This window comes from Rhinolophus sinicus, linkage group LG09 (assembly GCF_036562045.2).
Source record: "Rhinolophus sinicus isolate RSC01 linkage group LG09, ASM3656204v1, whole genome shotgun sequence".
In the NCBI taxonomy this organism is placed as follows: Eukaryota; Metazoa; Chordata; class Mammalia; order Chiroptera; family Rhinolophidae; genus Rhinolophus; species Rhinolophus sinicus.
The window spans coordinates 45,242,838-45,259,013 of NC_133758.1; the positions used below are offsets into that span (position 1 = coordinate 45,242,838).

Here is a 16,176-nt window from a genome sequence, read left to right on the forward strand (position 1 = left end):
TCTTGAGACTTATCAGTCCTGCATTCTTAGCCCCAGGGGTGGTTCAGGAGTCAGGATGATGAATGCAAGGTGGTCCAGAAGATAGGCACCAAGAGGTCTGTTCATGTCTGGTGATCCGCATAATGGATGTCAGGGGGTCTGGATATGAGGTAATCAGAGAGTTATCAGGAGGTTTGGTATATATCCAGATGTATATCTAGGCATTGACACAGAGCTGGAAAGTTCAAAAAATGTAAGTTTCCAGGCTAATCAGAACAAGAATAAAGTCTTTCCTCATGCCTCAAGCTTCATAACATTAATAATTTTAGCAGCTTCGTTAAAGTGACTCTATTTTATATAAATCCTATATTCACTTTTTCCTCAATATCATGGCTGTGGCACAAGTAACACCATTTGACCCTGTGCTTTTTCTCTTTAACACCATGCATAAATCTTGTAATAAAAATATTCCACAGCTAAAGTGACAAGGAAACAAATCTCTGTCATTCTTATATGTTCCACTTTTACCCCTCTTTCTCTTTATAATCTTTCCTCCTGGAAATTGCTTTGGTGAAATGAAGTTTTAAGAATTATTCAGCAAAATATTTTTAAATGAATTTATTGGGGTAACATTGGTTAATTATATATAATTTTCATGTGTACAAGATTATAATTCAACACCGTGTTTCCTATATTTGACCCTCTTTACCCACTTCGCCCTTTCCCACCCCCTTCCCCCTCTGGTAACCACCACTCTGTTGTATCTATGAGTTTGTTACTTTGTTCACTCCCTTTGCTTTATATTCCACATATGAGTGAAATCATACGGTTTTTGTCCTTTTCCATCTGACTTATTTCCCCCAAAATAAGACCTAGTTGGACCATCAGCTCTAATGCATCTTTTGGAGCAAAAATTAATATAAGATTCGGTATTATTTTACTATAAGACTGGGAATAGGATAGAATAGAATAGAATAGAATAGAATAGAATAGAATAGAATAGAATAGAATAGAATAGAATAACCAGGTCTTATATTAATTTTTGCTCCAAAAGACGCATTAGAGCTGATGGTCCAGCTGGGTCTTATTTTCGGGGAAGCATGGTACTACTAATACTATCAAGATCTACCCATGTTGTCACAAATGGCAATATTTCAATTTTTATGGCTGAGTAGCATTCCATTGCACAGTTACATTTTTCAATAGGAGTACCAACGGATTCCTTACTATCCATTTGTAATGAAGCACAAAACTGAAGAACTTGGGGTAATTAGATTTTTATGGGTAAACTTTAGATTTATTAATAACATGTTATATATGCTATTTAAATAGAATATTTTTCATCATGAATTATGTTCATGAATTATCAACATCCATCACTCCATCTCAATTAAGCATGGTGAGGCTGCAGGAAGAATTGACTATTTGCTCACATCCTAGGACAGTATGTATGTTATATATGTACGTATGTATGTATCAAATATCATGATGTGTGATCAAACAATATGGTGAATGTTTAAATAAAAAATATTTATTAGTTATGCCATTAATCTCCCTCAAAATATGCCCCCTCGCTTCGAACACACTTACCCCATCATTCTTGCCACTTTCTGAAGCAGTTCTGGAAGTCCTCTTTCATGAGTGTCTTTAGTTGTGCTGTTGTTGTGGCTGCCTCCATGTCCTGAATCATTTTGACTTTGGGGAAGAGCCAGAAGTTGCACGGTGCCAAACCTGGTGAATAAGGTGGATGAGGACACACTGTAATGGTTTTATTTGACAGAAATTGCTGTACCAGAAGCAATATGTGACATGGAGAGCTGTCATAATGGAGGATTATTCATGGCACACTTTAAAATACACCTTCTCTCAACAGTAGCTCACACCTGACTGACTGCACCGAACAAGGTGAAACTTGTCACACACTGTTAGTAAGGTTCCACATGCCGCTTCCCATATTGAAGAGCCCTGCCTTTCCGTTGGACGGCACTCGGTAGCAGCATTCACCATTTTTTTTTTATCACAACGGGAAGGCTCCATGTCACACATCGATTCTGGTATGGCAATCTCCGTTAAATAAAAATATTATCATTATGGTGTGTTCTCATCCACCTTATTCACCGGATCTGGCACCGTGTGACTTCTGGCTCTTCCCCGAAGTCAAAATGACTATGAAAGGTAAATGTTTTGAATGGATTTAGGACATCGAGGCAGCCACAACAGCATCACTAAAGACACTCATGAAAGGACTTTTAGAACTGCTTCAGAAAGTGGCAAGAATGATGGGATTCCAAGCGAGGGGGAGTATTCTGAGGGGGATTAATGGCAATGTGTCTTTTACTATAATAATTTTTTTTCAATTTAAACATTTACCAGTTTTTGATCACACCTCATCTATATACATCCCAAAACAACGAAACCACATCCAGTTCCAGATTCCTCACTGTCACACACAGAAAGAATCATTTGATTTTACAGAGACCCTGCCACAGACACCAAGTTCTCTAAATCTGTTAAGAACTCCAAAGCTGACTGTAATCTTTTGCATAAGAGATGCCAGATTCAACACTTCATGAATATGTACACTTCATTTTTGGACGTTTGTATTTTTCTATACCTAACTGAAATTCAAAGGAATGTTAGTGAGGTCAAAGCTACAGCAATCACCTTTGGGACATCATCAGAATGCCAAGCCACCGTGCTGTAACCCTTCAGTGTGCCAGGATGAAATCAAGACAGTGCCATGATTCTAGTTAAATGCTGACATAAGCAATCTGATCAAGCTCACCTACTGCATCAATCATCTTATAATGACTCCTGCACGTGAAGAGGAGGATCTTCCGATTACTAGAAGCACACTAATTTAAAATAAATAAAACAACAACAAAAACAAGTACCAAACTCTCATCTTATTTAACTGATCTCATAAAAGTGACCAGGAGAATTCCTTAGTTCCTATAACACAGTTTTTTCAAACACCTCCAATCTCTCTTGCATTTAACTATCAGGAAAGCAGCCCTCCAGTTTTCCAGAGGGAAGTCTTTTAGATCAGGAAGCACAAATTCACTACTTCTCCACCCGCCTCTTTGGAACTGCCCGGGTCCATCTTTCTCAGTTAAACAGAACATGGCAACAAGGGTGCCAAGAACAGGGATGTGAACTCCTGTACAGCCATGTAGAGATCCTGCTCGCAATGCCAGGCGTCCCAGGCAGGTGTCTGCAGAGGGCCCTGGGGAGATGGGCAGAGGCTGTGGAGATGCCAATGCCAATTAAAATACAGCTTGAATTTCATGTCCTGCTTCATTTTGCAGAGTGCCTACTGGGATCCCAGTAGAATTTTCAGAAATATTAGGAGGGGGATCTCCTTTTCCTGGTTCTGGGAGGACATTTGGTTGCATAAAATGAGAGGCTGTGGAGACAGCGTCCAACTGCACGGCTGCTGTCAACGCCTGCCATCACTCCAGCTGGAGGTATGTCCCAGTTGTACGCAGCTTTGCAAAACAAACGCCAGGTAAGTCTGTGCCTGTGTGTTATCCCAAGCCTACCTGCACACAGAGCAACTTCAACAAGAGAGAAGGACTTCCAAAAACAGCAGCACGTCAGGGAGGCAACATTTTGGACTCCTGGAAAAGAAAGCTTGTTTCACTCATTGATCTGTTTAAAAGCAGCACCCACCCTGATATGTCAGGCTCTATGCTCTTCTGAGCGGCAGAGCGGCGATCAAGCAGTGAACTTACCTGATGAGGTACTTGCTCTCACAGCACTTAGATTCGAATGGAAGAAGAGACACAACAAATAAAAAATAAAATTCTAGACGGGAATAACTATTATGGAGGAAATTAAAGTGAGTGGTGCTGTCAGAAAGGAAGGAAGGGCAGGAGGGGGCTACTTTAGGTAAAGGGTTTAGGGAGCCAAAAACAAGAAAATGTATGACAGAATTTTAAAAAACAAACTCCAGGAAGGTTCACATCTGAAAAAGCAACAGGGTATAAGTAACACGGGAGATACAGCATTAGAACCTGGCGAGCATCATGTATGCTGTGATTTACTTTCTCACAAGGCACTAGCTGTTCTTTCTTTAGTCATTTTGCCAACCTTCAAATTACTTTAGAAGCAAAGCAAGAGTGGAAAACGAGGTGACTCAGATACTAAGTTAAACATTCAGGAAACCAACAGAAATTTTCAGTCACACAAGTCTGAACAAAAATCTTCAGTTGTAATCTAAAAATTACTTCCCAAGAGTTGCTTTCTGATCTTCAGTTAAGACAGATGTGACTAAAAGCACCTTTAAAAATATTACTATAACTAGACATTCTATTAAAAACAGAGGATGTTACACACTTCATCTGCATTCTCTCTTGAAACTCATTGTTATGAACAAAAAACTGTCTCAAAAAATAAGCTGAAGTTTTAACCCTCAACTCCTTAAAATCTAACCTTATTTGGAAACAGGACCTTCTTTTTTTTTTGGTGTTGTCCACAGACTTTGTGTTACTCTTCCATCTTTAAAACTTCACATTCCACAGTGTTTGCGCATAGGTAAATATCTTCTTCTATATTTTCTATAAAACTTAGTATTACATATAAGTCACAGGTTTTGCTACATGAGTTCTAGGTGCAGAATTTATCTTCAATTTTGAAACTGGAAACAGGATCTTTACAGAGGTAATCAAGTTAAAATGAGGTCATTAGGGTGGGCCCTAATCCAATTCGACTGGCTTCCTCATAAAAAGGGGAAATGTGGACAGAGAAACACAAAACACAGGGAGAAGCCATGTGAACATGAAGGTAGAGATCAGGGTGCTGCACGTACAAGCCAAAACATGCTAAAGATGCCCAGCTAACGGTCAGAAGCTAGGAGAGAAGCAGGAACAGAACGTGCCTCACAGCCCTCAGAAAGAACCAACTCTTCTGGCACCTTGATCTCAGACTTCCAGCCTCTAGAACTGTGACAATAAATCTCTATTGTTTAAGCCACTCGGTCAGTGATACTTTGTTACAGCAACTCTAGTAAACTAATACACTCATTGAACAGAACAGCAAAAAATATATAAAAGGGATAACCCACAAGTACAAACAGAACAGAGAAAATGACAGGAAATGAAAGGTTAAATTAAGTTTTTGAAAGATGAAAAAGAAAAAGAAAAAAAAAAAAAAAAAGACCAGAAAATACTTAAGTGCTCAAAACAAAAGCCCACATTAGTGGAGTTATGGCAAAACAAAAATGACAACTACAGGAAAATTTCCCAGCATCAAAGATATGATTTTCCAAATTAAAAGTTCCCATCAAATGTCCAGCACAAAGGACAGAGAAGTACCTGTACTGTTGTGGGCTCCACCAACAGTCAAGAGATAAAGATACTGAAAGACAATGTTAAAGGTTCCTTGGTTTCTTTAAGGGCAAAGGATTCAGAAATCTCCACGCGGGCAGGGCTACACGACACAGGATGCACAGCATGCTTTCAGTCAGAGCTATCGCACCCAGTGTCGGCCACCTCCCAAACTCTTCGTAAGGACACACAGCGGCAGATGATCTGATTGTGGGGTGAAGCCTCACTAGGCCTGAGAAGCACTGACTACATTCTCTGTGTTTTTATGCCCTTCTGACCTACAGAGACTGGTGACATACCTGCCTGCTAGCCAGGTGCAAGGATACAAAACAAAGCCAGGACTATGGGTTCACCATGAAGCCAGGTGAAGAGGGTACAGCCCTGGTGCTCCAGTCACTTCCTGACAGTGAATGCTCCAGGGACAGAAACTGCAAATCACAAACCAAGGTACTTTATCAAGAGATGAGAAAATAAGGAGAGACTTTAAAAAGAAATATAGTAAAGGCGCAAAAAATAAAATAAAAATAAATATTTGGGAGAAGGGGAAAAGACAGAAAGAGAAGGAAGTAGAAGGAGAGAAACAGAAATTTAAAAGCTTGGAACTTCTTAAAAAGGAAAACTACTTCCATTCTAGCATTCTATTAACCAGCTTAACTATCAAGTATGAGACTAGAATAAATTTCCACACAGGTAACGTCTCACAGAAGTGACCTTCCGTGAACCCTTTCTTTAAAAAGCTACAGGAGCATGTGCCTATCAAAATGAGGAAGCATACCGAGAGAGGAATATCTAGGGAACAGGACCCAATTTGGGAGAAGTTAATGGGATTCAGGTAAGATGTTGATTGCACTGTGGAGTTTTGTAGTTCTGTCAGAAACTGGGGGCCTGAATTTGTGACTGGTACTGAGAAGCAGAAGTCAACAAAACAATTAAGTCCAGAGAAAACAAAAATTTGAACTGGTAAAGAAATTAAATCATGCTTGTTTTGAACAATATTTAGTCATTACAGCATAAACAATGAACATTGAGAAAATAAAACTTATGATAAAATTATATTGGGATAGAAGAAAATGTGTGTAAGGAGGGTTATATAAGAGATGAATTCTCATCTTGCCTAGTAGGAAATCCATAGACAATGTCTAAAATCGAAAAACCAAGCTATCGTACGATAAGCATACAAACATGGAAATTTTTACCCACAAGAAACAGGTAACAGAGTTGAAAGAAGCTGCTTCTCATAAGCAGTAATCAGCAGTAAGAGACTGTTTCCCATTATATACCTCAAAGTACTATTTGAATTTTTAAACTACATATTAAAATCAAAACTTAAAACTTTAAAGATAAATAGAACTATTATGTGATGCAGCCTTATGACAAAGAATCATATTGACAGGCATGAAAACTACTAGGAAAAATAAAAAATAAAACACCAAGCAAGTATTAATATAAGCACTGTGGATTTCATTTTGTTTTTAATTAAGAAAAGCTCTTTTCCAACTCTCAGGATCAGCATCTGTGGTCCATTTGAGCTTTAGGTATGTCTCCTTAACAAGACAAAGTGAAACAGGAAATTGAAACACAGCTAAGTTCCTATCAAGTTATCTGGTTCATTCACCTGGGGTGAGAAAATGTCCTAACACAAAAGCCTTTTTCCATCTATGGCAAGGATACCAGCAAAAGATTTAGCCAGCATTTAAAAGGATGACATTCAAAAGATTAAAAAATAAAAATAAAAAATCAGCCACCATAACAATACAGGTATATTAGTGTTTTTCAACGAGCAGAGAATAAAATTTCATGTAGTTTTATAATCGAGGGAAATTTTCATAAAAAACAATTATTAGAGTTCCTAGAAATATGTTGATTACTTAGCAACTTCACGAACTAGTAACAGAATTTCTTTCTTCCAGTTAAGTACTCACCTACCTACACTATACACACCAAGTACAGAAGACAGCTCTGCTTTCTAGATACAAAGATAAGAGATAAGGCTCCACCTACAGGCCTGGACAACAAAATTTTGATGGCAAATTCACAAGGCTTAAATTTATAAACGTATGTAGTATGTAAGACTTATATACAATATTACTAACTTATAAAAATATATTTTCTATTTTGACACTTAAAATAAAAATTGTGTCAAGATAGAAATTTTAAGCAAGCACATGAAGCAATCTCATATTTGCGACAAACATCTTTCAACTAAACATATTCTCATGCTAAAAATACAAGCACAGAAGCTCTCTCCAAGATATTTCCTTTGACTAACCTTCAATCACTCATGCTATTACTCCCTTCTCAATCCCTCCCTACCACAGATTTATAGAAGTAGATTTTATAAAGAAGTAGACTTATTTTATTCCCCTACAAGACTGTAAGCTACTTCAGAGCAAAAGGGATATTGTGTTCACCATTTTTTCCTTTGCCCTTGTGCCTCTCCACACTGTCGTCGGGTCTTTTAAGAGTTTCTAGCCTGTTGCCCTGCCTCGGTCTCTAGGCAACTGTGGCTGTGGTTTAGTACATAACCTCATGTAATACTCAGAACCGGTCCATCACTAAGTATTGCTCTCTCCATACTATAGTTGATACAACTGAGTAAACCATATACCAAAAGTGTACTCATGAGTTTGGGAATGACTGAAGGTCTATGAATGTATTTACATTTAATGAGAGGTTCTTCTGTAGTGAAGAACACCAAATCACTCATTTATTCAATTTATTCAATGAAAGTAAAACACCATTAAAACTCCAATCTTATCCACACATGTAAGTTACCAAGTGAGTCAAACAATACAGTGTAAAAAGAACCAGTTCAAAAAATAAATCTGCTCAAAAACTCAAACTCAGATACTCAACAATATTAGGGGTTTCAGCTGGCTGTCCAACTCTGAAATGCTCCTACACACAGTCCATTCCTATGTAACCCAGGGGTCACAGAGTACAGTTCTCAGTCAGGAATAGTCAAAATTACTAGGGAAAATCCTTGAAGAAGGTATGCTGGGTAACAACACACCATGTCTCAAAACTCCAACTGAGTCCATTTCTCCTTCCCAACACTACACAGAATCGCCTTCCTCTCAGGCTGAGCCCAACAGCGGTATGTAGCTAGAGTTGGAGGCGACGTTTTAAACACTTGGGACCAACTGAGCAGTGATGTGTTTGCATTGTGGAAGGAAGGCAGAGGAAACTCAGATTCACTCTTTCCACAGCAGGCACCAAGTAGGTGTGGCCGGGCCGAATCACCTCCACTGTTTTCTTGGCCGTATTTCATTTCCTGGCACAGGTGGATTTGCATACATAAATGATTCATAGAAATCCAAGGCCCATACGTAGCAGGTGCTATTCTATTCACAGTATATAGATGCTGACATTAAAAATAAGTTCTCCAGTTCTACCTAACAGAGTCAAAACAAAACCCTAAAATTTTAATGTGACATATTTAATGTGACATATTAAATAAAAACATTTTAATATGACATAATTTATATAGGATTCTCTCAACTGGAGGCTCCGCCTACCAACTTGTGAGTTGTTTCATCATGAAGAAGGCAAATGATAGGTCAGAAGACTCTGGAGCTCAGCCAGAAGTAAAATGACTTACTTATGTATGAAGGCGATAAAACAGATAAAAACAAGCTTTCAAAATAAAGGTCCCAAACCACTACCTAGTGACTGGGCAAGTCAATATGCGCACATGTACAGACACAGTGACAGCAAGTGGGGTCAGAGCAAAAAGGAAAGGATTTAAATTAAAGGTGGGCAGACTTAAGTCAGACAAATAAAAACTTCCTGACACAGGTTGCTAAGCATCTAACGGAGGTAGCTGAACCTACTTCCTAGTAAGACAAAGCTTCAGGCTGTTACTGTGCTTCTATATATGAGGAAATATGCAGACAAAGAAGCATAACCAGAGGAAATAGCTGTTGACACAGAGAACCAAGCTATATTTAAACTAAATATTAATATTTAAACTAGTGCTCAAGTCAGCAGCACATATACTAACGTATTTAAATATTGCAAAATGTTCACTGTTAAGATCGTCAGCTTAATTTAACCTTTTACCACCACTAATGCTTGGCACTGCCAGGATTATTCACCCAAAGCTCACAATTCAGGAAACTTGAGTGAACTCATTCAGGAAGTGCCCTGGCTCTCAGGTCCCTGGTAAGGACACACCGTCTGCTGCTTCCTACCTTTATTCAACAGACCTCAACCAAGGCTCTTCTAAAAGCTGGCTCTGTGTTTGGTATCAGCAACCAGTCTGGCCTCCAAGGACTCCTGGTCTAGCACAGGAGACAATCCAGTCAGAAATTACAATACAGGGTGATAAGTACCTTTATTGCTACAACAACACAGTCATCAAGGACACAAAGCCCCAGCTGACTCTACCATCTGCTTAACAGTGGCTTTACTATAGTGCTTAATGGTTTTCACAGGCTCCTATTTCCGGTTCCTCTTAAACATAAAGCTTCTCTATTGGTTCTCAACTGTGCCATAAAATACTAAAACAGAACCCATTGTCTCATTTGTAGCATTCTATGGCCACTCCACCAACATTTGGACATGGAGATACTTCAGTCTGATAAACCACAATCAACTGCACATTTGATTGGAGAGAAGCCATCGGTACTGCCCAACGTTCTTTCACATGTTGCCTGGGCCGTGCTTTTCATACTCTGGCTGTGTATGACCTCAGCAAAATGAGGATGCTGCAATAGGGGACCAGCCCAAGGAGGGCTAAGTCACAGGAATCCCTCCCCTGCACCTTGCTGTGGGCCCTGGGGCTCCCCACCTCAGCATCACCTGCCACACTTCATTCTTGAGCCATTGAGAACCATCAAATTCAGCCTACTGTGTTTCCTGCAAAATAAGACCTAGCCGGACAATCAGCTCTAATGCGTCTTTTGGAGTAAAGATTAATCTAAGACCCAGTATTATTATATTTATTATATTATACGTATTATATATTATAGTATAGTATACTTGGCCTTATAGTAAAATAAGACGGGGTCTTATGTTAATTTTTGCTCCAAAAGACGCATTAGAGCTGATTGTCCGACTAGGTCTTATTTTCGGGTAAACACGGTATCAACTTAGAAACCATTATATGCCACTAAATTTGTAAGTATTTCAAAATATATTTCAAAACTTACTTTGTATTGTCAAAGCGTTATGAACTAATGAGGCCAAGTTTTAATGAATGGTAACACTGACTATCTCTACTGGGCAAAGAGCTTCAACAGGGCCTGGCTTGACACGAAGGCAAGATACTTTCTCAAAAAACAGGTTTGGAAAAATAATCCTCAAATATGCATTTAAAATTAGCCTAGCAGCTTGTTAAATAATCCTTCAGAGCATTTCCAAATACTCAAGAGTTCCAGCACTTTCTTAAAGGAAGGGTGATTTTTCTGGCCCTGTTTTTCATTAAGTATCCCTCCGAAATGTAACCTCAAATTTTCAGTGACAATAGTCTTAATTTGTTCAGGCGAGTGGAGAAAACGATGACCCGCCCGGGTTAAAAGTTGAGAAAGAAGCCCTTAGTATGTATGTAGACAAGTTCGATACAAATTAAGATTGGCCAAGGGGCGGGGGTTTGAGAAGAGAAAAACTACTCATACTTCGGATCCGGTCTACAACCTGGAGGCAGACAGGCGGGACCAACGGCCTCCGAGTAATAACAGCCACTTCCCAGCCCCGGCCTCACCGCGGATCACGTGCCGAGGGTGCCCCATCCCCCAGGACCGGAGGCGGGATGGAGACGCGGCCTCCGGCTGCGCTTTCCTCCCCGTGACCGGCTTGGCCAAGCCTCACTTCGGCCTCAGCTCGAGCTTCCATGCCAGAAACCCGGGCTGGTTAGGGGGGTCTGAAGTGACCATCACCTGGGGCACCCGAATTTTTCAGAGTCATCACGTCCCCCTCTAGTTCAACCGTCAGCTCCGGGCTCGCCCGCCAACCCACCCTACAAGCCCGTCCCGCCACAGCGCTGCGTCTACGTGACGGCGAGGCGACGGCGCTGGCACCTGGGGGCAGGGGCCACTCCGCCCGCGCTGCCCAAGAGGGTCCGGGCCTCCAGGAGGGCAGTTCTGAGCCTTGTTGGAGACCCCGCTACCTCTGAGCGCAGAGACTCGACGCCCGTGGCGGAATGCGGCGCAAGATAGCGAGGACCCCGGCCCGGCGCCCGCTTACCTGCAGCGGCTCGACTCCCGGCCCACGCCGGCGCCAGCGGGCAGCGAGGACCAGCCAGGAAAGACGGGCTTGTGGGCACCTTAGGGGGCGGGGCCGGCCGGGAGCGCGCGGAGCTCCGGCGCCCGCCGCCACCGCTTCGGGAGCCGCCTGGGCCGCAGCGGAGCCAGGCGGCCCTCATGAATGAGACGCGGCAGCGGCCGAGCGGCGAGCGGGAGACGCGCGGGCCCCGCCCCGGTCACATGACGCCGCGCTGCACCGCCCCCTCCTGGCCTCGCTCCGGGGCCCACGGCTTCAGAGCTCGCGGATGCCTGCTCTGACTGGTGGGGGCCCTGACCTCTGTCGTGCTGAGGTAAATCCGAGCATTACTTTTCTAAAAATAAAGTTTCTTCTGGTCACCATGGTAACTCTGCAGCGTGTCAAATGGAACTTAAGAGTCCAGTTGCCAAAAAAGAAATATTATTAAAGTGTACAAAAGGCATACGGCATGAATGTTTTATAACCCACTTTGATCACCAGTAGCGCGTCTGATTGGTTATTTTCACATCCCTACTCCCCCACCCCAAATCTTACATCCCCTTTTAAATGTATACTTTTTAAAGAAATGCATTGCTAGTGCTGTGTATTATTGCTGCACACTGGTATTTATCTTTTTGCAGCCTGTTTTATTATGAATGGACGTGCATGCATTACTTCCAAATGCCATTTAATTTCTCAGCATGCATCCTGTGGATGATAATTTATATAGCTTTGAGGATATTGAAAAATAGGCATTTATATAAAGCTCCTGTGTGATGAGCTCAGCCACAGCACAATTTCTTCCCACCGATGGAGACTGGGCTGTGGGGACCAGGGAACAGGCTCCTTGTCATAGGGCTCCCCTGGGCTGGTTCTGCAGAAGGAACTTCCTCTTCCAAGTTCCTTTGCCCTTTATCTCGCATTCAGCCAAGCTTTGCCCCATCCTTAACCAAGTACCAAAAGAGACATAGGTGGTTTCACTGGCCCAAGCACACTAGGAATTTTCCTCTTCTGCGCCTTTTACCTGGCTTCACAAGCGACATAAAAATTTAGAAAGACAAGGACTGGAATTTTCCATCCATATTTCAAAGCATCTTACTCCACTATGGAGAAATGGAATTAGAGCAAGAAAAAGAGCTGGATCCTCAGTTTCTACATCAATACTAACATGGAAACAGGAAGGCCATCCTCACAGGATTGTTTTGAGGATTGCACAAGATTACTTATGAAGTGCTTAATTTAGCTTAGTGTCTGGAACCTGGAACATGCCGTTACTGTTCATTTTCTTGCCTTTCTTCCATTATTCCCACTTAGACTTCGTGTTTCAGGCTCTTTTCACTACCTTCTGCCTTGGGAGGGAAATGTTCTGCCAAACTTCCTTTCTTCCTTTGATCATTCAGGAAGTCCCAGGCATCCCTCCCTTTCTCCATCCTTAGATTTGATACCTCACTCAGAATGATTGCTTCACATTTCTAAGATTTCCTCATTCTCTGATGTCTACCTAATTTATGTCACCACTTAAACAAAGTAAAGACTCATTAAATATTTATTGCATGATATCCCTTCTCGTCGTCCTGCCCCTGACACCTAAGAAGTATGTGGGGAGCACCGAATTTTCACCTACTCCACTGGAATGTGAGAGGAAGGAAGCTCTTTCTTCACCTGTCCTCTGACCCCACCACCCTCCAGCTCCAAGGGAAGAACCTAACTCTGCTAATTGTCCCCTCTTCCTCAACTCTGGGTTCGCCCCTTAGTTTTATCAGGCTTAGGCTTCTTCTACCACTTAAGAAGGTGGACGAGGAGCAGAGAAGAAACAGCGGACTTTCTTGTCCCTTTATTCCCCCTTAGGCTATCAATTTATCTCACAGTTTTGCTCCCCAGCCTGGAAAGAGGAGTCTAAGATTTTTCACTTCACAGTCTTGCTTCTGCTCCTCCTCCTCCCCTGAAACTGCTCAGGCTAAAGTCACCAACAACCTTCTGATTGCCAAATACAATGGATCCCCTTCAGGTCCTCTTTCTCACGATCTCTGTAGGGTAAGACACTATTGACCACAATTTCCTTCTTTAAACTCCTTCCTCTCATCAACCAGAACTCTTCTGAGAGCCACATGTAAGAGACATCTCTACCAGCAAGGCCCACAGGGATGCAAATTCAGGCTCATCATGTATGCTTCTTCAAGCCTGGTCCTACTGAATCCCCTATCTTGGCTAATTACACCATCATCCATTTAGTCATCCTAGCCAGAAACCTTGGAGGGAGTCTCAGGTCCCTCTACTCCCATTCCATGTCCATCAAGTCCTGTCATTTTCATTCTCTTAAGCTCTCTGCGGAACTACCATGTTGGCCACCTTCAGGGTCCTCCACAGTTGCACAACGTGTGGCCTCACTCCTTTAGCAGTCAGGCCCTCTCTCACTATGTCTCATGATTCACTGCAGGCATATTTGAGCTGGTCTCCCTGCCCTTCATTCTTCCACAGTTCTAAGTACCCTCCATCCTGAATTGCAGATATGACCATGGCACAACTTATTGGCATTCCATTGCCTAGAGGAAAAAGTCCAAGCTTCCTAGCATGGCATCCAGAGTACTATTTTTGTCTCAAATTTTCTCTTCTGCTCCTTCTACCCAGTATGCTTTATCCATTCGTTTTGCAATGGGATGATTTTTAAAATAAAATATTAACTTCTATTTTTCTCCATGCATTTACCCCCTTAAAAGAATATACCCAGGCATTCTGCTTGTCTCAAGGAACTTCTGGAAAGCAGAAGTTGCCTGCAAGATATTTCCTTCCTGTCTTTAATTCCTAACACTCTGAACTCATTGAGCAACCAATATAACTCCGGAGGGAGAGGACCAGTGAGAAAGGGTCTCTTTGAGGGAATCTGGGAGGGGGAATGATATTCCCTAGAGTAAGAATTAAATATCCCCAGTCTGAAGTTGGAAGGGAGATGGTCCTATGTCCTCCCTTTGGCAGCTCCCAGGGAAGGTGAATAAACCTTAGAGAAATAATTTTGTTTCCAGTTTATGCATCTTTTCTGTGAGGACAAAAACTAGTTAGCATTTTCTGAGCCATCTAGTAATTCTAACTACAAACCTATGAGGTGGCTGCTATCATTTACACCATTTTATCGATGAAGGAACTGAGGCACAGAGAAGTTGAATGACTTGCCTCAGGTCTCACAGTTAGCAAGCAGTGATCCTCGGCTTTGTCTCCAGGCCTAATTGACTCCCAAACCTACATTTTTATACCACCTTCCATTAGTTGCCTCTACTCTCCTCTGCCTCTACCCCAGTGAATGTCTCTTTTTCTCATGCTACTAGTCCACCTTGTACAGATCACAATAATGACACCTATTCCACATATAGTAGGTGCCCAATAAATATTTGATAAAAAATAAATGAGGATTTCAATTTCTAGTGATATGCTCAGCTAGGGTGTCTGGACTAACTTTTTCACTGAAAACAACAAAAATACCAGGTAAAATATTAAAAATATATTCTGGAAGGGATCTGTAAACTGGCAAGAAGTTAAGAAATAGCACTAGGACAGAGTAAAGGCCAGAACCCAGAGAAATAAGCAGAGCCCAAAGTCAGCTTTTGTCTGGAAGGTATTTGCTGAATCTAGTGAATTTGAATACTGGTTTGTGCAACCTCAGGAATCTTGGGGGCAGAAGTAAAAGCCTAGTGTCAGCTTTAAGTGGGGAGTTTAATAAAAGTGGAACCCCAAAAGCAAAATCATAGAATAAGAAAAACAAATCAATTATTTTTGAGCCTACACAGAAATTTCACTAAAGTTGATCATAAATTGAGCCATAAGGCAAATCTCAGCAAATTTTGAAGATTTTGTATTATATTTTCTTAACACAATACAATTAAATCAAGAATTGATTTTGAAAAAAGATAATTAGAAAAACCAATTTGTTTGGAAATTCATGTATCAAAAAACATCATTATTGAATGTGACAATATTTCAATACTATGTATCAAATATTTGATACTATACAGAAGTTTGAGAGATAAAACTGAGCAAGTAGTTAAAAGGAAATTTATAGACCTAAAAGCTTATATTAGAAGAGAAAATGGTTTGAAATGTAAATAGCAAAAGAGTTAGAAAAAGCACAGCATAATAAATTCCAATAAAATAGAAGAAAGGAAATAATAAAGATAAAATGAGAAAATAATAAAATTGAAAATGAACATATAATAGAAAGGACCAACTAAGCCAAACACTGGATTTGTGAAAGACTAATAAAATGTAAAACCTCTGGTGAAAAGTGATCAAGGAAAAAAGAGAAGGTACAACAACAACATGAGGAATAAAGAAAAAGCTATAATCACACATGATGAAGAAATTACAAAGATAAGGGAATTTTGTGAATATTTTTTAAGCCAATTAATTTGAAAATTTAGATGAAGTGGGAAAATTCCAAGAAGTTTAAGTTAATGAAACTGAAATAGAAAACCAGAATAGACTCATTACCATTCAAGAACTTGAGTCTATTGTTAAATATTTTCTGCAAAGAAAAATCCAAGCTGAAACGATTTTATCAGTGACTTCTACCAAACACTCAAGGAATAAATAATCCTAATCTCACACAAGCTATTTCAGAGAATAGGAAAAAGAGATTATTCCTCAAATCATTTTATGAGAATAGCATAAGAAAATCTGA

At 40.8% G+C, this 16,176-nt stretch overlaps 1 protein-coding gene across 3 annotated transcripts in view; it reads right to left on the reverse strand.

The window, feature by feature from the left end:
* The window catches only part of LPIN2 (lipin 2), a 73,453-nt gene extending 61,744 nt beyond the window's left edge, over window positions 1–11,709 (reverse strand). The window contains exons 1-2 of one of the 3 annotated variants that reach the window (XM_019755762.2): window positions 11,493–11,709; window positions 3,522–3,599 (exon numbers count right to left, since the gene is read on the reverse strand). The gene's annotated coding sequence lies outside the window, so the exon portion shown is untranslated. Of the gene's footprint in view, window positions 1–1,569; window positions 1,711–3,521; window positions 3,600–11,492 lie in introns of those variants that run through there. The other 2 variants (XM_019755763.2, XM_074340263.1) reach the window with 2 other exon arrangements.
* Window positions 11,710–16,176: the final 4,467 nt, after the last annotated feature.